The sequence below is a fragment of the Pezoporus flaviventris genome, unplaced genomic scaffold, assembly GCF_033815535.1.
Source record: "Pezoporus flaviventris isolate CSIRO_AGI_PZ_B2104156 unplaced genomic scaffold, CSIRO_AGI_Pfla_v1 ptg000006l, whole genome shotgun sequence".
Lineage (NCBI taxonomy): Eukaryota > Metazoa > Chordata > Aves > Psittaciformes > Psittacidae > Pezoporus > Pezoporus flaviventris.
The window spans coordinates 12,340,581-12,362,119 of record NW_026892554.1 but is presented as its reverse complement, the minus strand read 5'-3'; positions in this window follow the sequence as shown (position 1 = coordinate 12,362,119).

Here is a 21,539-nt window from a genome sequence, read left to right as displayed (position 1 = left end):
TGAAATTGTTGTAAGCCATTTGGTCACTGAGAAGTTATTGTGTATTACTGTAGACAACAAGCTGTTTGCATTAATTAGCAATCAAAGCATATTGCCAAATGGGGAATAACATGTCTTTGACATCTCTGCAGATCCTGGTAACTGAAGCAGTGCAAAATCATGGATTCTCCTTTGCTGCATGTTTATAGTATGAACTTCCAGTCCATCTGCCCATATAGCCATCTGTGAAATCAATAGGGCAACAGCTGGTAGAAATAAAACCTAAGGTTGGAGAAACAACATATGAAGGTGCAAGGGAGTTTGTAAGACACTGCCTTTTGCAGTAAAAGTAGCTTTTGTGAGCACTTTGTTCAGTTTCCAAAAAAGAACTCTGAATATTGTCTTGCTCATAAGCATGGTCTTTTCATCATTTAAGGAAGAGATGTAGTAAGTGTGATCATGAGTAACTTCAACCAGCTTCAGAGCAACACAGTAAAGCATGATGGAAGGGCAAACCTTCTGAAGACAGAACAGTAAGCTGCCTTAGATGAGGCAATGTGCAGATCACATAGCCAGCTTTCCGCTATCTGAAGGGGGCCTACAGGGATCCTGGAGAGGCACTCTTCAGTAGGAACTTTAGTGGTAGGAGAAGGGGTAACAGGTTCAAACTTAGGCAGGGGAAGTTTAGGTGAGATATAAGGAAGTTTTTTACTGTGAGGGTGGTGAGGCACTGGAATGGGTTGCCCAAAGAAGTGGTAAATGCTCCATCCCTGGCAGTGTTCAAGGCCAGGTTGGATGGAGTCTTGGGTGCCATGGTTTAGTGTGACGTGTCCCTGCCCATGGTAGGAAGCTTGGAACTTGATGATCTTAAGGTCCTTTCCAGCCCTAACTATTCTATGATTCTGTGATAACCTCAGAAATTATTAAAATCTTTCCATTCTCTGTCTCTTCCACAGTATTTCTGAAGGCAGGGGAGTTAAAGCTGTTTGTCTTAGAACAGCAGTACCTCCATGGAAGCAAATTTAGATGTAGAAGGAGCCCTTAGCTTCAACAGCTAGTTGCGATAGCAATCTATTTATTTATTTCCTGTTAAAAGTACTTGAGAGAGCATGAAAAGACTGGGAAAAACTATGCAAGAGATCAGGAACTTTGTTCCATGCGAACAAAGAGGAGTGAAGATAAAAAATCTAGACTTGACACTACAAATAATGATGTTTTCCTCTTTAGCTTGTTAACTTTCCCCTTCCCTTGTAAATATGAATATTGTGATATCAGGTGCATTCTAAACAGCAACTGTACATATTATACATTGAGAAAATCCTGACATTCTTAGCATTTCTTGTGTAGAGCTGTCTTAATTCCTCATCAAAGCTTTTTGAAAGTGTTCTTCTTATTAGTGAAGCATCACATGAAAAACTTGAAAGAAAGAACCCAAAGTAGTCTGGACCTACTCTGTGGCAAAATCATTCATATGGAGGGTTTAAAGGTTTAGAACTCTGGAGCTTCACATGCCTCCTTCCTTGGCAGTCCCAGCTGCAAGTTTTGGTCAGGTGTTCTTGCTTGCCCTTGTCTGATGACCAGAGGAATCTTTGTTTACAAAGATTGTCAAGATGTGTATGTTTCTAGGAAAAATGAACTGTTAAGAATCAAATTAATGTAGAAGCTTAAAGTGGATTTAAGAATTATCTTCCTGGACCTATGCAAAATAACTGCATGTGTCACTGTGAACTGTTGTGCTGCTGTGGTGGGTTGGAAAAAATTTCTATATGTGTTTTGTAAGTGGTAAGGCCAGTTTTGACTCCTGTGTGCGTATTTGTACCTAGCTAGTAAACATGGTTATTTGAACCCCAGCTGTGCCTGTGTGGTTTCTGCCTATTCTTTTGTGTTGCTTACGGAGCAAAGACACAATGGGAGAGAGGAGGGAAAAATACATTCAAGGCAGATTAGTTCTTTGTGTTTCAACTTTCCTTTTTGTTGAGGAATGCATGTATCAGGGAATGCATTTATTCATTTATGCTATGCTTAAGAATTAAAAATATTTGCTACTAAAATTGCCAGGTTCCCCGAGTTATTAAGCACAGTATAATGAACCCTTTGCAGAAAATAACTAGAATGTGATCTATGTCTGCAGAGGAAGCAAAGGAGCAAAACACATTAAAAAATAAATTAATGTAATGCAAAATAACCTTAGTTCCACTGCAGAGAAATCTATAATTGCACTGATCTTGTTAAGCTGCTCTTCCAGAAGATGCCGCACATTTTATGCAGAAGGACAGAATGATGATGAAGTGTCATTCAAAATTAGGATCTTTCCTAGTCAGTGTTTCACACATATATTTCATGTGTGCACGTAAGGGCATTTCAGTGAAGCAAGATATATTCTAGGCAGGAAATCTAACAAACTGCTCCCACTAGGTTTTGGGGTATTTCTTCTGAGTTTTGGCTTTTTTTTGCCTTTTTTTTAACTTTTTTTTTTAAATTATTTTCTTAAAGATGTATTTTTTTTTTTCATTTACTTTCAAAGGACAGTGCACTGATATAATCTTTTAGGATCTTATTCATGCCCCCAGGGTTACACTGGAGGTCTTGGCTGCATTCTCCGCCCTTAGTGGCTTGTGAGGGACAGGTATGGCTGAATTGATTCTGGAACAACTGAACAAATTTCTGTGATAAGATAAGCAAAGCCAAAGCATCTTCACCAAAAGGTATAAATTCAGTATAACTGGCCAAAAACCAACAAAAATTCTTCTTTGCTGTGCTGTCTTCCAGGACAGCATCTCTTCTAGAGTGTTTTTTCCACAACTTCAGAGAATTCATGGGCCTTAGCAGCACAGGATGTTAGTTACAGATTTGAGACTTGGTATTCTTAGACAGCTGCTTGGGGAAACTGGTGTTCTGTGTGTTCCCAAAGAAAAATGCACCTGTGAGCAGAGGGACAGTGTATGATGATGAAGGCCATTTAACTGGGGATCGTTTAGAGGGAGTGTTCTGCCAGTAATGCATACATCTGAAGGAAGATCATGGATTCAGGCAGCTTTCTTGCCTGTTCAGGGAGATGTATACAGCCATATAGGTGCCTATGAAGTCTGAGAAAATGTCAAATGTGTGCATGAGAGGTTACGGGGTAACTCATCACCACAGTGGCTGCAAAACCTTAGTAGTAGCTGACAAGAGTGGAAGGTACAAAGGGGGGAGACTGGAGTGGGCAGGGTGGGCAACTTCGATCTTGGCACTGGCTGGGGCCATTGTGTTTAGGGTAGTTGCTGTATTGGCAGGCTGTCCTTGCAGGTGAAGCAGTACTAAAAGACATTTGTTTACATGCATAAGTAAGCTAATCAAACTGTCAGCTGTACCTTGATATTACAGGCATGTGTTCATAAAGAGAGGTTGAATTAAAAATGCTATAGTACCTGGAAAACAGCACCTCGTTCTAGGGCTTGTAAAAGAAGAGGGGCTTGGGGATTTAATTTTCTTTTTGTGTAAGAACTGTTTGCCTTTTGTTATTTTGGAAAAGAAGTTGGACATTTTCAGAATAACTTCATTTGCTCACTTTTTTGTTCTGTTTGAACAATGAACTAAATTAAAAGGGAAAAAAAAAAGTGAAATAAATGGATTTAAAAATGCTTCCAAAGTAAACAAACTGAACTTTTAATTTCGGTCAAAGCAAAAGTTGTAGGCTTTGTTTCACTAATTTATGAAGGTGCTCTTTTTACTAAAGGCATGCTTATTTGCATGAAGGCTGAGTTGTAAAGGGGGAAAGTGGGTCTATGAATGAAGTTGAGTGAGATGATTTCAGCTTGCCTTGGTTCCTTGTGGGGAGCAAGTGTTGCTTATGTTATTGAACCTGTTAATTTCATTGTTCTGTAGTTCTGCTTTTCCTCAGAAAGTTCCATCAGATATATTCAGATGTCCTCTTGGATAAAAAGCCGCAGAACTAGAGAGAAGTGCCCCCGCTGACTTGCACTGTGGAGCGGATGCAATTTTGCTTTTGAAGCTGGTATGATATTTTAACTGTATATCAGTGTAGTATTTTGATTTTATACTAATCTTCTTGGTATTGTTCTTCAGACAGGAAGATTTTAGCCTTAAACAATTAACTCAATAGTTGAGATATTTTGTAAAACCAATGCCTGCATACTTTTGTTCCCCTTTAGGTTTTTTTCTTGTCACACCTCATCGCAGTGAAGACAATTTATTCACTGCTCTTTCTAGCATATGTTGGTTCGGCAGTGAAAATAAGATGTCATTTTCAGTGTCTCATTTGATTATCAACATAGACAGCCATCAACAAAATATTTACATCTTTCAGTGATGATTATGGATGAGAATACATAAATCAAGGATGCTTTACATTTTATAAGCTAAATTGACAAAGAAGAATTGAATCTGAAGGTTTGTTAGGATTAGAAAGTGCCAAAATGACTCTAGTGATCTCTAAGCAAGTCAATAACCACTGGAAACAGTCAAAATCAAGGCTTTATCTCTTTATATTAATTAATTTTCGCTACTTTTCAGTTAATCCTTGCTAGTACCTCCTATTGATGCTAGATATAAAATAAGGTAAAGTGTACCAGTTATCTTGCTATCTAGACTAATGAAATGCTCAGTACTTTTCCAAAAATTGTTAAAGCAAATGGTTAGAATAGTGCTGCTTTGCACCACTGACGTGTTTGGCCTTAGTTCTAACTGTTTGTTGTTTTTTTTTTTCTTATAGTTTAGATTTCTGGATTGGGCATATTAGAAAAGACTTGCTGATGGGCAAAATTCAATCTGCTTTTAGATTACCAGCATTGTTAAAACCCCGTTCAGCCGTTTTATCTATTAGCCACAGTTTGGCATATCTCTGTGAATTAGGTCATGCTCTTAATTCTTTTATGAGGCCTTCTTCCCTCCTAACTACTTTGAAAACTTTGATTTAGGACAAATGTGTGTTTAGGTATATACTCTACCAGAATCTGAGTTACTAGACATTTGTAAGAACTTTGGTAAGTGCGATGGTGTCTACTTGCTTTAAACCCTTATATATGCTTTTATAACTATTTCATGCTCTCACAGGTGTTTTAATAGCATCCTTAAAACCTGGGGCTCCTTTTTTTAACAAGCCATAAAAATATAATTGTAGAATGGTCAAAAGTACATAACAAAAAATGAGAGATTATATTTATTACTCTTAATAGGTCTTTAAGAATTATTCAGCCACTATCTCCCATTCAGCAATCCTGTATGCATAGGTACTAACCAGATGCTTCTTGTAAACCAGCTCATTTTTCATTTTGGTGATGGAAGTGCTTTCCCACAATAGAAAAGCGGTTTTCAAGAGCAGATATTTGTGTAATTTGTGATGAAGTACAGTAAACAGACAGTACTGAGTGGCCATCCGTTGTTTGTCACGCTAACCTGCTGGTCTTGTGGGGGGTGTAGAAAAAACAAACCAAGCTGGGTAAAATTACACATTAAAAATGCCTTTAAAAAAAGCTTTTGCTTCTGTTGTTGTTTTTGTAAACTCTATTTTAATGCCTGAGTTGACAGTGTCTGCTGATGGGAAAACTCAATTCATGTATTTATCCTGCTGTTGAATCCGTAAACAATACATGATGTTGGTGCAAGCTAGGTCTTCCTCCAGTGTGACTTACTCAAATAATTCTATTCAAAGTGTCATGTTTACTTTGTATACTTACGCTGTGGGCTCAGACTTGTGTGGCTTTGGAACAGCTTCATGGATGCAGATGGACATCTGCATAAATGTATCCCGGCTCTATTTCCTTAAATTGTTTCAGTGTTTCTCAGGGAAGGATGCAGGCTGTATGCTCCCAGGTGCCCTAAAACTTACGCTTTAAGTCAGTATTGTTTTAACACCTCTTCTGAAATGAGAACCTTTCCTACACTGGGAGTTAAAAAACAAGTACATGGCATCTGAATCTGGAATTTCCTGCATCCAAATAAATGATAGCATAGAGTGAGCAGAAAGTGACATTTCTGAGGGTGGCAGGCTCATATATTGCATGAGATGAACTATGAAACTTTTTCAGGCTGGTGACCTTTTTCATTAGGGGTGGAGAGGTGTAAGACCTGGTATTTTTAACTCTAATCACCTTTCAAAGCATTAAAACCCCCCTTTATTTGGATAAGGAGAAATGCTCTTTGGTTTTGAAATCTTCTACATTTGATTGTACACACCAACTTAGAAAAATCAGGAACTTAGAAAACTTGGAAAAATTACTACAGAGCCAAGAATGCCAAGAAAGCCAAGGATTTCCCTGAAATTATGTAGAATTGGTTTCAATATGCTTTTTTAAACATAAGAGATTATATAAAGATTTCACTGTCTTTAGATAGGAGGCAGCTACTTCTTGCTGATGATAATTGTATCTGGTAGTTATTGTCAGGGAAATAAAAAATGCCTACTGTCTCTTTTGGTCACAGCTGTCTTCCAGTATGCCCCCTTAATGCTTCCTTTTCTTCAATCAGAGCTGTGTTTAGCATGGAAACACTATGCACAGTATCAGTATGCCCAACTAGCATCAGTTTTATAAAGTGTCTCATTGATGAGCCACATTGAAACCTGAACTGTTGCGAAAATAAGATGATTTTGATACAAGACAACTTGTGGCAGGCTACCTTCTGTCCTTCCTGCGGTAAAGTAATGGCTTTTGTCACTTGTTTTTAATTTCAAACTGCCGTGCTGGAAGTATCTATTTCAAAGATTAAGGAAAAGTAAGACAAAAAGAGATTGTTACTTCCCCAAATCAGTTTGATTTCTGTCATTACAAAACAATACCTTCACAGAAGATGTCTTTGAAAATCAGCCAGCACAATGACAGGTAAGTTATAACTGGTCTGATTATAAATGCAGATATCAGCAGGTTATTCCAAGAGGGCTTTATTTCATATTGTTAAAGCTGTTCTCTAAAAGAAACAGTAATCTTTGTGATGAGCATGGGGAACAATTTCTTCAATACCAATCCAATTTATTTGGACCCTCTGATTGGTGCTTTCGGCTAGATCTCTAAGCACAATATTAATTATTCATTAAGGTACTTGAAAGGAGAATATTTGCATAGCCATACTGTCAGAATTGATGAGGCTTTGCATATACACCATAGGAATAGCTTTCATCCTAGTGCTAAAACTAGAGATGATACTAATAAAATTCTTTAAAAAAAATCTGAAAACAATAATTTGAAATTTCTCATAATCACAGCACATTTATTTTTATAGCACCCCCATGTCCTATTGAGAGATCATGAAAATGTTCTTCCTAAAGCTGGCCACGTGGGTATAGAATAAAAAGAAACCAACCCCAACCCTCAAGAACCTTTGTATAATAAAAGGTCATAATGGGGATAATAGATGATAAAAAGGAAGAAAGAAGGTTTGTATGAGTTGCAGGAAAGAGTAAGCCTAACATTTAATATGTCCACCTGGAAACACACAGTTTTTATGGGAAATTGTAGTGTTCTGTCAACATATGCATACATTAGGTGTGCAGAGGGTCACTCTTGTTAAGGAGCAGTTATATCAAAAAGGCAAAAAAAAAAAAAAATTAAAATGGTAAAAATATCATGGTGATGGGGAAAGCTGTGAAGTGGCTACACTATGAGTTGGCTGTAATTCCCACAGCTCTCTTTCACATGAGGGGACCAGGCTGGACCATGCTTGAGCTTCTAATCTTGTCTTATTCCTTTCTCCCGACCTTGAGCTGTGCAGGGGTCTTAATCACACCACAAAAAAAAAAAAGAGAAAGGAGTGACTTGCTCAAGTCCTGAAGTATTTTCATTCCCTTTCTCAGTATCCAGTCACAGTAGCAATGCTCAGTTACTCTCTATGAAACACTGACTGGTTCATACTTTCAAAAATGGCAACCTGGCTAGCAGAGAAGAAAAGAATCTTCCAAGTTCTTGAGCTCCAAGGTCTTAAATTTTGGTAAACATTGAACTAGAATTGGTCGGTTTGCCAAAAGCAGGCTTAGCAGCCTCTGAAGTAGATAGCTAAAACTCTCATATCAGAGAAGTGAATTTTTGCTCACAAGGATGTAAGAATGTTTGTAGGATCATCTTTCAGAAGGTGCTGACAGACAGACAGGAAAAAGCTGACCCCTTGTTAACTACTACTCACGTTATTTCTTTTGCTGAAGCAATGCGAGATTCTAATTTTGTTGCTGAAGTTCTGCTTTTGCAGTTACTCTTAAGGTTGCATTGCCTGTACCTGCCTGGGATCCGACAGCAAACAGTCGGATCAGTGCCCTGGTCTGTGATCTCAGAAAGATCCTGTGCTCAAAGAGGGCATCGTAATGAGCATGTGTCCTGTACGTGGCTTACTTCTGCATAAAGCTTTATCTTGCACAGGCCCTCTTTCCATATTGATATCAACAGAAGCGTAACCCAAAAGGTTATATAGCTTTCCCTTTTCAGAGTTAAAACACTGGAAATGTCAACAGTGGATCAAGAACTTTGTGATTTATTACATATCCATCTGCAGTTTTAAGATAAAAACTTAAGAGAAGTTATCTTAAACTTTAAGATAGAAGTCTTAAGATATTGTGCTTTATTTAAAACCAAAGGTCTGGAGAGTCATGCATACATGACTTTCTTGCTTATTTTTAAATGAGCTGAACTCTGCGCCTTCATGATAAACTTCAGCCACAGTTATTAAAAGCAGAAGGTAGAAGGCTTTTTAAAGCTCATTATTTTAAAGCCAATGGAGATAGATGCAGACAGCTGTATTGCATTGCATACTTAAAAAAAGATTTTTACCTGCATCTGTATGAATTTCTATGCACCTCTATGAAGAGTAAACTTTTTTTACTGAAAACACAAAATTATACCAGAAACTGTTTACTAAATAAGGGATGAAAACTACAGAAATAGTTGCACAATAACTTCAGTGTTTATGCATTATGAATTTATTTTTAATTCGAAGTTTAATCTTACTTCAGCACTTTTTGAAGCAAGCATGAATTTGGAATATTAAAACCATTTGAAAACTATGGTACTCCAACAACCTCAGATCAGTTTTAGTACAAATCTATTGAATCTTAAAATGTGTGATTACACCAGAAAACCAATTTTAGTGCAGATCTATGGAGAAACCATTACAATATAAAATGTTATCAAATCAATTATGCTTTCGTTATAAAAATGAACTAAATTAAACAGAAATAATATGCTTAGGTAATGTTGTAGTTCAGAAGCAAACCCAGAAATTAAAATACATAAAGTACTTTAAAGTACATTAAAGACATAAAGTAATTCCTCTTACAGTGCCACAGGGTTTTTAAACTCATCTTTTTCATGTCTCAGAAACTGCAGAGCAAATATATTTGATGATGCAAGGTTTGGAAATTTCTTAATATGCCAAGATACAAAAGATCAGAGGCCAGATACTGCAGCAGGTCAACTTTAATTTCAAGTGTGTCTGCTTTTGTACCTAAGTCTAAAGTTTGCAGTCTCATGGAAGGAATTTGGATGTTCAATTTGCATTGTAACTAAGGGCAGTTCAGCATCTTGCTCCCTTGAGAGTCTTTTAAAATATGATAATCTTATCTAAAATCTCATTTGCTTTGTTTTTACCTTTAACGGTTTTATACACAACCTGAGTATTATTAAAATGCCCTTTAAAGTGAGCCTGACGATATTGGGATTCCATTTCAAAACAAGGAATGAATATAACTGAAGAAATTAGGAGAGAGAGAGAGAGGAAGAGAAGTTGTCTGTAACGAATGTTAGAATGAATGTTAGAAAAGGCATCTCTACAAGTCCTGTGCTAGAATCGGAAGGCACCAAACAATGGAATTGGAAAAATGCAGTGCTACATTAGAAGAGAATAAGTATTTCATCAGTATTCATAACATATGCTGATATTCTATCAGTGAAATGCTGTTGTAAGCATCAGCCCCATTTGCATGCAGAGCAATGCTCTCTTAAATAGGAAAATAAATGAGGAGTTAGTCCTGATATGAGAAATGTTTCAGACTGTTTCCTTACATTCAAATTTCAGCAGCCTTGATATGATTGCTGATTTCTGAATTCTTAAAGAAATAACTGAGATAAAGTAAGTAAACACAAACAAAATAAAAATAAATATTTCAAGGAAGTTTTGGTAATAATTTGGGATTTCATCTGATGCAATATTAGACCTCAAAGTTGTTACACTGCATGTTCTCCTTTCCCTTCTCCCTTTCCCCTCTCCTTTCTCTCAACATAAAACTTTTAGAAAAAACATGCTTCCACAAGATATTGCAATATCCGAAATATCCAAAACATCCTGGATCACCTGTACTTGGGCTGGACAATGTAAACTGAATTTACCTATCTGATCCACATTGATTGAAATGTACAAACCAGTTGTTTGTGCCAGTCCTACTGGCTGCACATCTATGCTTCTCTGAGAAGAAACATTTTTTTTAGGTATTTCCTCATCCTTGATCCATTTTTCTGTGGGCATCTTTTGTGGCTAGAATCATCTTGGACTTTGTGCAGACGTATTAGGTTAGTATCATCCTGAGCTTTTACTCAGTCAAGACTTATATTAACTACCTGATGTTCAAGGCTGTGCTGATTAGGCTATGGTTGCTAACAGATTCTAATAGCATACTTCAAAATTCAAGCTAAGCTTCACCTGCATGGTTCATTTCACCTATTGAAAGAACAACAACCACTACAGCTGGAATTGAATCTGACATCAAAAGCTACCCAGATGCCTGTTAGGTAATAGAAAAGTGTGAACCAAGTTTACCAGTGAGCAAAAGGCATATGCTTACAAACAAATGCTACAGATCTATCCTTTAGCTTTAATAAAATGGTGTTTTAGGACAAAATCCACCATGAGTACCTAAAGATGTGGCTGTAATAGTGAGCAGCAATTTCAATGTTCCCTTTTGACTGTGTGGTAGAAACATTTATAGAACTGGTATAATTTAATAGAGAAAAGGAGTCAGTTCAGTTTGCATCTGTTCCTTCCACTTAATAGAGACCTACAGGCTAGTACATTAACTTAGGAATTGAATATTACCTTTAAGCAAGATATTTTGTTGAAGAGAATTCAGTTTCTGCTGAGATATTTGGTACATCTTTTCCTGAGGAAGATTAAGTAGATAATTTTTTTCTTTTTTTTTTTTTTTCAACTGATGAAGTTAATGATGGTTATATGGAATGAAAGAGTTTTAACACCTGTTAACCATCTAGGTGAAATGAGTATGATTTGACATGAGATCATTTGGGTATTTCTGTACGTTCTATACTGTATCTCCAAAGCCTTTACTCCCAATGGAACCTCAAAAGTAGAAATCCACTTTTCTGGAAATAATATGAATGTTGGAACATCCTTATGTTTTGTAGTTGTGGTTTGGTGAAATGTCAGTGTCCAGAAGGGTAAAAATCCTGGATGATGAGCTTCATCAGGATATTACTACTGCTTTAATTCATAATTAATTTTACTGCTACCCAATGTCAATATGAACCCCAGCCCCAGGTATGCTTCAAATCTAAATTCTCATTTAAATCTAACTTTCTCTGGGGCTGTGCTGCCTCCTTGACTGATCTGACATAACTACCAAATGTGACTCGAATGTGTCAAAGTACTTTGATTTGAGAAAAGGAATTCAAAACAACCCAACATGTGAAACATAAGAGGAAATATCTGCACTGAGCAGATTTCCTCTTTAAAACAATAACATTTTCATTTAAATAAACCTGGAAGAAAGTATGTCTGGTCAGCCTGTACTTTGCAGTTTCCACTGAGGATATAGTAGCATTATAATTAACAAATATTTAGTAACGAAAGGTGGTGGAATTAACCTCTGTGAACAGCATGGCATATTTTCAGATAAGTGCTTGGGATGTGCTGGGCAAAAAAAAGAAGGTTAAAATAGTGTAGTCTGCAGCTAGAACAGTCAGTGTTTCCTTCCAGATGACCTACACTTTCAACACTGCCCTATTTTTCCTTTCTCTTGGCAGAAGCTAAAGAAAACCACCCATTATTTAACTGAATGCTCGAGAGAGCTTGGTTGTGATCTTTTAAATGAGTTTCTTTGTCAGAAGAATCTGACAGAGTTTATATACTGAAAGCATGTTCCTCTAATAACTTTGTGTAATGGTACTGGTATGATGGTCTCCGTTGATGCCTGAATCTATCTTGCTGTTGTTTCCAAAGCCAGCGCTGCTTTGGAACTTTCAGATAACATTTCCATGGCCAATTGACTTTGTGTCATCATGCAGTAGCAAGTTAAATAGGTTAATTAGTTTCTGCATTTATCGTTACCGCTTTACAGCAAGTACTTATCAGTATTTGAACAGAAGGAACTTAAAATCACAAATGCAGTTAGGAGTCAAAATACATGTGGGAAGGAGGGCATTTTCAGGAAGAGCTCTCTTGTTTGCAGTACTGACTAGTACTCGCAAATAGAATATATCTAGAAGTTACCTCTTAGTTAATGCTGCTGAGCTGAAGACTGTCTGTTCATTTTGGTAGACATGGAGCATGATGGTGCTTCAAGGGACTATTTTACTGGTTCTTTAAAATGCTTAAGACAGTGTTGGCACTGCTGTTATATATTCTTTTCTCCATGCCCCCTTTGCAAGTGTGCTACTAGGTAATACTGCGTCTTTCTTTGCCAGGATCATTGTAACCTCTGCAAGATTAGGGTTCTGTACTTTTCTAGGTTACAGGACTCTCAGATTGTACAGATCTCCCAAGCCACTAATGCTGACATAGGTTATTTTTTTTAGCTGTCATAGGAGATTATTTCCTATTCCTTAAATCCATTTATTCAAGCAAAATCATAGATTAGTTAGGGTTGGAAAGGACCTTAAGATCATCCATTTCCTCCCCCTGCCATGGTCAGGGACACCTCCCACTAAACCATGGCACCCAAGGCTTTGTCCAGCCCGGCCTTGAACACCACCAGGGATGGAGCATTCACAACTTCCGTGGGCAACCTATTCCAGTGCCTCACCACCCTCACAGTAAAGAACTTCCTCCTTATATCCAATCTAAACTTCCCCTGTTTTAAGTTTTAACCCGTTACCCCTTGTCCTATCACTACAGTCCCTAATGAAGAGTCCCTCCCCAGCATCCCTATAGGCCCCCTTCAGATACTGGAAGGCTGCTATGAGGTCTCCACGCAGCCTTCTCTTCTCCAGGCTGAACAGCCCCAACTTCCTCAGCCTGTCTTCATACGGGAGGTGCTCCAGCCCCTGATCATCCTCGTGGCCCTTCTCTGGACTTGTTCCAACAGTTCCATGTCCTTTTTATGTTGAGGACACCAGAACTGCACCCAATACTCCAGGTGAGGTCTCACAAGAGCAGAGTAAAGGGGCAGGATCACCTCCTTTGACCTGCTGGTCATGCTCCTTTTGATGCAGCCCAGGATTATGATCTTACTGAGCTCATGTAAATTAGAAGGCATTATGGAGAAACAGGTATAAAGTAGTAACAGTTTTATGAGTTTAACAATATCATTTTACTATTAAAATAGTAAAACCCAAATGGGAGTAATGCATGCTGTGCATTTTGCAATATATATATATAGTTTTTTCTTAAAGTTATCATTTCAAATTAATGCATAATTACAAAAAGATACATTATTTTTTTATATGCAGGTGGCTCATTGGCATTTAGTTTGTTGTCATTTATCTTTAAAATTCTCCCTATAAAATATTTTTAGGTTTATTTCTTTCCGTCTTTTCTGTTGAAGCTGTTTGTTCTATGAATAATAATTTCTGGAGTCAGGTCTCTACTCACCTGCAGCACAGCTGAACTCTCCAAAAGTCTGCACTTCTCTCTGTGGTACAGTAAATATCTTTTCAATCTCATCCTCTGAGATATGGGAGATTTGTATTTGGTTTCTGTCTCCAGCGTCAAATAAAGGAACCTTTATTCTCTGGGATTTGGAAATATGGGAAACGTAGAAAGTGGTTTTCAAAAGGCCTGCCTGACTATGGATTTGGCCCAACAGGGAAGTTGGATGGTAAACTACCTAACCTCTGAATTCCCATCCTTGGCATGGGAGAAACAATAAGCAGCTTAGTATTGAGCAGCCTCAGGTGCTCTGTGCTTCAGTGACTGAAGCGTAAGGGGCTTTATTGGCAAAAACTAAAGTGAGGTAAGTGTGCCTCCAGGGTCTAACAAGGGATCTGAGGGACTAAATTCAGGTTTTGCACCCAGGTGCCATAGATGATGGTACAGAATATGTCTCCTGTGATGAAAGGTGATTAGCTGGTAGTTGATTTTTTTTTTTTCTAGGTTTGTAGCTCTTTATGATTTTTTTTGGGCATGATACTTTGTTTTTCTTTTTTGTTTTTTTTTTCCTGCAACTTATCCTAATGCTTCACATCTGAGTGTGGTATCTGAAAACGCTGTTGTGATGCCAGGAGACATTTTATTTCCAGATTCTGTGTTAACATTTCTGGAAATATTCAGCCAAAGGCAGTAATTAACATACTCAAGCAATCTACTGCATGCATCAGCGAGCTGAAATAGTTTGCTGTATTCATTTCCCTGATTTAATGGGTCTGCCCAAGACCCCTGGAGGATGGTTAAAATAGCTGCCTTTTGATTCTGGCTCTCAGTATTGCTTCTTAGTAGACTGGATGAATTTAATCTGAGGTAGGAGAAAGGCACAGGCAAGTAACCTTGGGAGAAGCCAAGGCATGGCTGTATGTGATAACACATCAGCTGATTTGCCATGAGCTATCTCCTCCCCTTATGGACATGAAGAAGCTGCATGAAGAGTAAGCCTGCCCTCTCCTTTTTTTGTAGTGTGAGAGCCTATTCACAGGCATTGTGAGGTAGATAGGCTTTACATCCATTCTCAGCTTAATCTGGAGTTTCTTGCCCGTATGTCCACATCAACAAGTGCATGTTGATTACTGATGGTCTAAAAATTACCCACACAAAAGAAGTCCTATTGTATTTATAAGTACAGCCATTTAGAGGAAGTATTTTCTCTCTTCTCATGCAGAATACATCATGCATTGGGAATTATGAGAAAAGTATATGGGATCTAAACCGGATAGAGGAAACTTGGACACAAGTCTAACCAAGAAGCAAAGTTGTTAAAAAATAAAGCTTCTAGGCTGTTTCTGTTCCAAAGAAAAATGTTTTATCTTCATTTCCAGGTACTTGACTTTGCAGATTTACTAATGTTCTTTTTTTTGTATGATTTAGTATGTTTTCTTTCCTTGCCTAGATAAATGTTATGATAGTCTTTGACTGTCCATGTATTATAGTAAAAAATGTGGGGGCACAGTGTCATATTTCTACAATAACCACTTGCCTTAATGCTGCCCCTCTGATCCTGCATTAGTCAATTTAAGACTCTGTTGCCAGTGAGACAGGAAGTCCTGTCTTGTCCTCTCCACCATTTATCTCTGGCTGCAGATTCCTGTCTGCTTCCCTTGCACTAGCATTAGTATTTGTATGGCTGCTCACTATGTCAAATCAGCACTTCGACAGATGCTTTTTTTCTTATTTGATTTTTGGTCTGACCATAATCAACTATGGTGCTACATCCTGAATGATCTGTATTTAAGTAAGAGTTAAAATTTGTCTTCAGCCCACCCACAGGAAATCTGCAGTTGCTCACACCTCATTCTTAATCTAAAAGGTAAATATTTAAAACCTCCAGTTAGTAAATATCAGATGTAGCCAGCAATCTTCCTCTCCTTCCTCGGTGGGCAGGTTTTAAAGGAAGTGACCCAAGGAAAGCAGCCATAAGGAAATGCAGAAAACTAACCTGGGTAAGGCAGGCAGAGAGTTTTGAAAATGAAGGATGCTGGCAGAAACGATAGCCCACTTCCTGAATTACAGATGAGGAATCCATCTCTGAGTCTTCTCACAACTTAGATCACTACAGAATTATGCTGTTGGTTCCTCCAGATTGATTGTACAGTTAAAATGCTGTGATAGCTGGGCCCAGTCTTCTTGCTGGAAACTGCATGAAGCAACTCCGCTCCAGAAATGTGTGTGTGCCTGGCCAGCTGGTGGGATGATTCATCAAAGTCTGCAAAGCAGACAGATTTCGTGAGTAGGAAGACCCCTGTGGAATACTGTGGCTGTGACAGCCTCAAAGTGCCACTCATTCTAGAAGAACCAAGGAGAGATACTGTCTTTGCACTTTGCCTTGAAATCCTTCTCCTTTAAATGGAAACCAATTTAAGTATCATAGCCTCAGGTGTGATCTGAGCTTGAAGAAACTTGATGTGGCTGTGCTGAAACAGCAATCTGAACACATAAGCAGCAATAAATATATTTGGCAGTATACAAGCTCTGAACTGCAACTGACTGTTGAGTTTGTATCTTAAATTTACATTGCTGAACTCTTTAATGACACATGCTTACTCGCCAAGAGGTTTCACTGTCTTGTGAGCCTGTGATGCATCAGCTGAGATCATGGCTGGAGCTGTCTGTAGGTCAGCCATGCTGACCTTATCAAAACTGTGTTGGTATAAACAAGGGGGGTGGCTTTCATTTGTGGGGAGTCACTTCTTATTCTCACTTTCAGTTTGGTCAGTAGTAGAAGATTTTCACTCTCCCAGGAGAACTGTTAAATACATTCTTACAATAAACTAAAAATAAAAGTTTATCCTCTGTTTTTTTACTAAGAAAGGTGCATTGAAAGATAATCTGGGTAAGTAACTGTGTGATACCAGGAGTAACACAAATTAAATTACTTGCATCACTTCTAATTCTGCACAGAAGGAAGCTCTGATACAGAAGTACAGGACTGTTGGCAGACTCTGGAGAAACAGTTCCTTTGCTGTTAAATTGCAACTTTTCCTAAATCTGTTATTTCAAAAGTAACACAAAAGTAAAAAATGAAAGCAGGGAGAACTTAATGACTAAAAATACAATCTTGCAGATTGGTCAGTCAAACTATACTAGAGAAGAGAGTGGGATAACCAGAGTTTATGTTCAAGCTGTCATAACTTTCTGCTCCTCAGGAAAACAACCCTCTCAAAATATCCCAACTGATGGTGCTGTTCATACTCTGAAAGCAATCTATAATGAGGCAATGTGTGGCAACAAGTAGAATTTTGAAGAGCTACAATAGATCACATTACTTTGCAGAAGCTTTAGAATGTTTTAGAGTGCACATAGGTTAGTTAAAGGGCTTAATGAAGACCTCTAGCTCAGAGGAATTCCTTCATTAAATCAGTGGGCGCCATTGTAGCAGGTGATGAATAGGCTACCAGTCTGAACATACATGGCACAGTTGCTAACTTTAAATTGGACATAAGTGCTGAAGTCAAATGCTGTACCAGAGAGTATATACAAGAATACATACATTAACAAGAATGTTGTTGGAATTCTAAAAAAAACCAAACAGTGGAAGTTGAGGGAATGAAACCCAAGACTGGGGCCTTGGCTTCTAAGACTGTAATGAAAGAACCATATGAGAAAGTATAAAAAGTAAGGAAATAAAATAATATAAAACAGAAAGGGACAAGAGGACTGAAAGAGAGTTTGAGGACACTTTTGTAAGAAAAGGAAGCTTCCACAGGAATATTGCAGTGATCTAGATGAGCCCATTCACACTTCATTCTTTTAGCAAGGGTAAAAAGTTCTTGCAGATCTTGTATATTGAGAATTGAAGGAGGAATCAAAGAAAAGTCTAACTTCCTGGGAAGAGTGTCATGGATAGTATATCCCGTAAACTATCTGAGTGCTGATTAGTTAATAAACATCACGGTTGTCACTTTTGCTTATAAACTGTTCTCTTGGATAAAAGAAAAAGTAAAGGACAACCTTAAGCCTTTTAAGATAAGATATCATAGGGTTTTTAAGCAGAAAAAAATGAAATATTCCTTGGCATCCAGTCTTTTTGGAAACCACCCATCAGTGCTGTAAAATTCATACTACCAACAAAGTATTGAAGAAAGTCCTATTAATTACCTCCAACTCCACAAGATACTACCATGATACTTAGTCCCTTTTCAGCTGAGATGCCAGACAGAAGATATGGACCTGGCAGATAAAGTATTTGTATCTACTTGTTCTTAGAAAAAGACAAATTAGCTATAGATATTTTGCTGCCTATCTTTGCAGCATTTGATAGAGACAGCTATGGATTCCTGCTATCCTGTCTCCGATATGTGACAACAATCTGTCTTTCTCATTGTGTTGAAAATGAATTCTTTTAATAGACATATGCATTGCCAGGATATCTTAATGCCTAGTCTATGATCTTTTTTTCTTCTTTTTTATATATTTTTATGTTTTCTTAACTTTTTTTCCCCCAACCAGTAGGGTTCTATTCTTGCTTGGCTACAGATAAAAGATTAAACACTGTTTATGAAGTTTAACCTTCCTCTGTAGGATGCTTTGACTTCCAGAATAATATGCTCTTCTAGTGTGTGCTTCAGTCTGAGTAATGGATGTGAGTAGAATAGTATCAGAGAAGATGGAGAAGCATCCCTTTGTCTTGCAGCTGGAACTGCGGCGTTTCATTGCCTTGGAAGTCTCCTTGTGGTAGGGAAAAATGGTATGCTGATGAACTGGTAATGCCTTTGCCCACATGGATGTGGGCAACACACAGAAACATAAACATTTTCTTATCAACATGATCATAACTTTGAAGAATGATCTTTGCTATTAAGGCATACAAACCAAATGTTTCCCTATAAATAAGTGAAGATACCATTTTTTTTTTAATGTGTAATGGTTTTGGGGAATATTTGCATATAGACAATGTTTTATGATTTACATGTAGTTAGGAGATGTGGTATCAGCATAAAATCTATATTTACAATGAATTGAAGATGTGCATCTCCATTTCTTTCTGTGCATCGGTTGGTATATTTTCTTCATTCATATTAGGGAGTTGTGTGATCAAAATTTGCTGAACTGTGGTTTATAGCAGACAATTAACAGCTGTTAAATAGGATTATTGCAGGCTGTTATCTTCACGTAGCATTGATTCAAATGCTAATTTCACTCAATTTACTGCTCATAAGGCTACCCTACTGCCAGGTACACTGCACTCCTGATGAATGACAAAATTTATCTGAAAAGAATGTAACCTATTTAAAATATGTATCAGTAGATTTTTTTGGCCTGGTTTGCAACTCCTTAACACAGGTGAGAATGCTGTGCATAGCAGGAAGATGTAGAGTCAGGCTTAGCCCAACAGAACTGCGAGAAAATGACATTACCTTGTATTTCTTTGGCTGTGATTATAAATGCTATTTTGGTAATGAAAACAAATCATGCTTTTTACCCTTTGATTGGTTCACCTCTTAAAGAATGCCACTCATGCTGGGAGATACAGTAGAGTAAGAGTAATCTTTGACTGATGTGCTGTGTCTTAATGCTGCACACCCTAAGAACCGTAGTTTAAAATTCAAAGTACACCTTTTTCATGTGAAGTTAACTATAATTTCCTTCTTCCTAGCAACCTTTTCTTCTTCTCATAGTGCAGAAATAGCCAACAGCAGATGCTTCACTCTTTCCAGGTTAACTTCAGGATTCAGCAATAATTTTCTAAGCTTTGCTGTTGGGGTGATGTTGTTCTGGGAAGAAAATATTCCCCTTCCTCCCCTTTACTGTATATTTCTGCTGTCAGCCTTCAGCTGACAGTAGCAGTTGTACATATTGATCCAATCTGACAGGAAAATAATGCCTCAGAAAGACATTTCTGGCGAAATAGGTTCCCTGCCTTAGGTCTCTATGCAGCCACAAGGCAGTCAGTAAGAAAGTACAGTGGTTGGGCATTGGGATTGTTGGTTTGGAGCTGTACAGGTTTAGACTGGCCCCTCAGAACCAGCTGGAAAGTTATAACCTTAAGCTGTGATTTCTCATTAAATTTTGTTTCATCTTTACAGATGGTATATGTGGTCCCTTGGTACCCACTCTAAGATCTTGGCAATTTTTCTTTGACTGCTCCTACACAAAGGAATACTGGGTATTTTAAAGGAGAGCTTGCAAAGTTTATGCAGAAAAAAAATATATTAAATGTTATTCTTCTTGCCTTTAATGCTTATGAAGGCAGCAAGATACTGTTAAGAGGTATTTCTCTTAGATTCAACTTCTTTGCTGTTGTGCCTGTTGTTTGGTAAATCCCTACATATACTGGTCAGTCAGTACTGTCAAATGTTGCATAAGAAGAATATGAACTACTGTCTGATTAGGAGTGAAATGAAGAAAGAAAAAAGACTGCCTTGCACTTTCAGATTTGTTGTCTTACAGTGTCTATGGGGAAAATTATCTTTCATATTTAAACATACAAAAAAGTATGTATAAAGCAATGAGCTTCCTGCTACTGCAGTGAAAGGCCATGTAATAAAATGGGATATATTATGAATTCTATCCAGTCTAATTCTTGTCATTAGCAGCTTGTAAGGTATGTATTAGATGTTTTATAATTATAGTTTAGACTTGGCTTTCTAAATAAATCCTTGACAATAGTAAGTGAAAATATTAAAGCTAATTTTATTTTCACTAGACTTGTATAGCCCAGAGACCCACAGAACTACTGTATCAATATTCTTTCATTTAATGCTTGTCAGATTCTTCTTAAGTTCTATTTAAGTGGGTCACAACAGGGGAAATGAAAAGCTTATTTTGATGCCTAAAATAGTAATAAAAATTGAATGAAGTATCACTGGAAAGTGTCAGACATCTCCAGTTTAAATAAACAAAATCAATCACGTCAGCATGACATTTCGTTCGCCACATAGGCAGCAATGCATTGTTCTTAATTACATCCAGATTTGAAACATGGGAAAATTAATGACCAAGGGATTAGAGTTGCTATTTAATGCTAAGAAAGTCTTATTAGGATAAAGGGTTTAAGATCATCTTGTTTTCGTATGGGTCATGATTTATTGTGGTATTGTGCCAGTGTCTCTTACACTAGCATTACAAACAGTGTTCATGCTTTTTCAGTACAATGGTAAAGTAAAACATCTATTGTTTTGTGGTTTTTCAACAGTTAAAAACTGAAACATATGAAAGCATGATAAATGTACGGATGTTTGATTATAATTAGTGTAAAAGGAATATATGCTGTGCACAATTTTGCAGAAGTTCTCACTTGCTCTGCAGAGTAACAGTGTTATATTAAATAAAAAGTATTTTAAAGTAGCCTGTAGCGTAGAGGACATAATCATGTTTTAGGATTGTGCCACTTGTTAAGCACAAGAGGTAGGTAAATTGTTATTAAACCAACAATTTTCTGATAAATTAAGTCTGTTTTCTAGCCATGAAATATCCAAAAATAGACCTTGTAATCATTTGAAAAATACTTTCTTCCATCTGTGGATTGATTTTGAAGTATTTGCTTTATTTAGAAGCTACTTTTTATTTGTAACAAGTGACCAGGTTTGGTAAGGATCCCTTGTTTTTGTCTGCTTGTGGAAGACAAACTTTTTACGCTAAAGAGGAGCAAAATTATCACTAATGACAGATAACCATATTCTTCTCTAAGTCCCCCTTTTATGTCTCAAATATGAAAAGAAGAATAGCTACTCTCCAATATGTTTTGAAGAAAACCTCACATCTGCATTCCTGGTGAAACAAACAAAGCAAAGTTCAGGTATAGCTGAGTAAAAAATGTTTGGGAA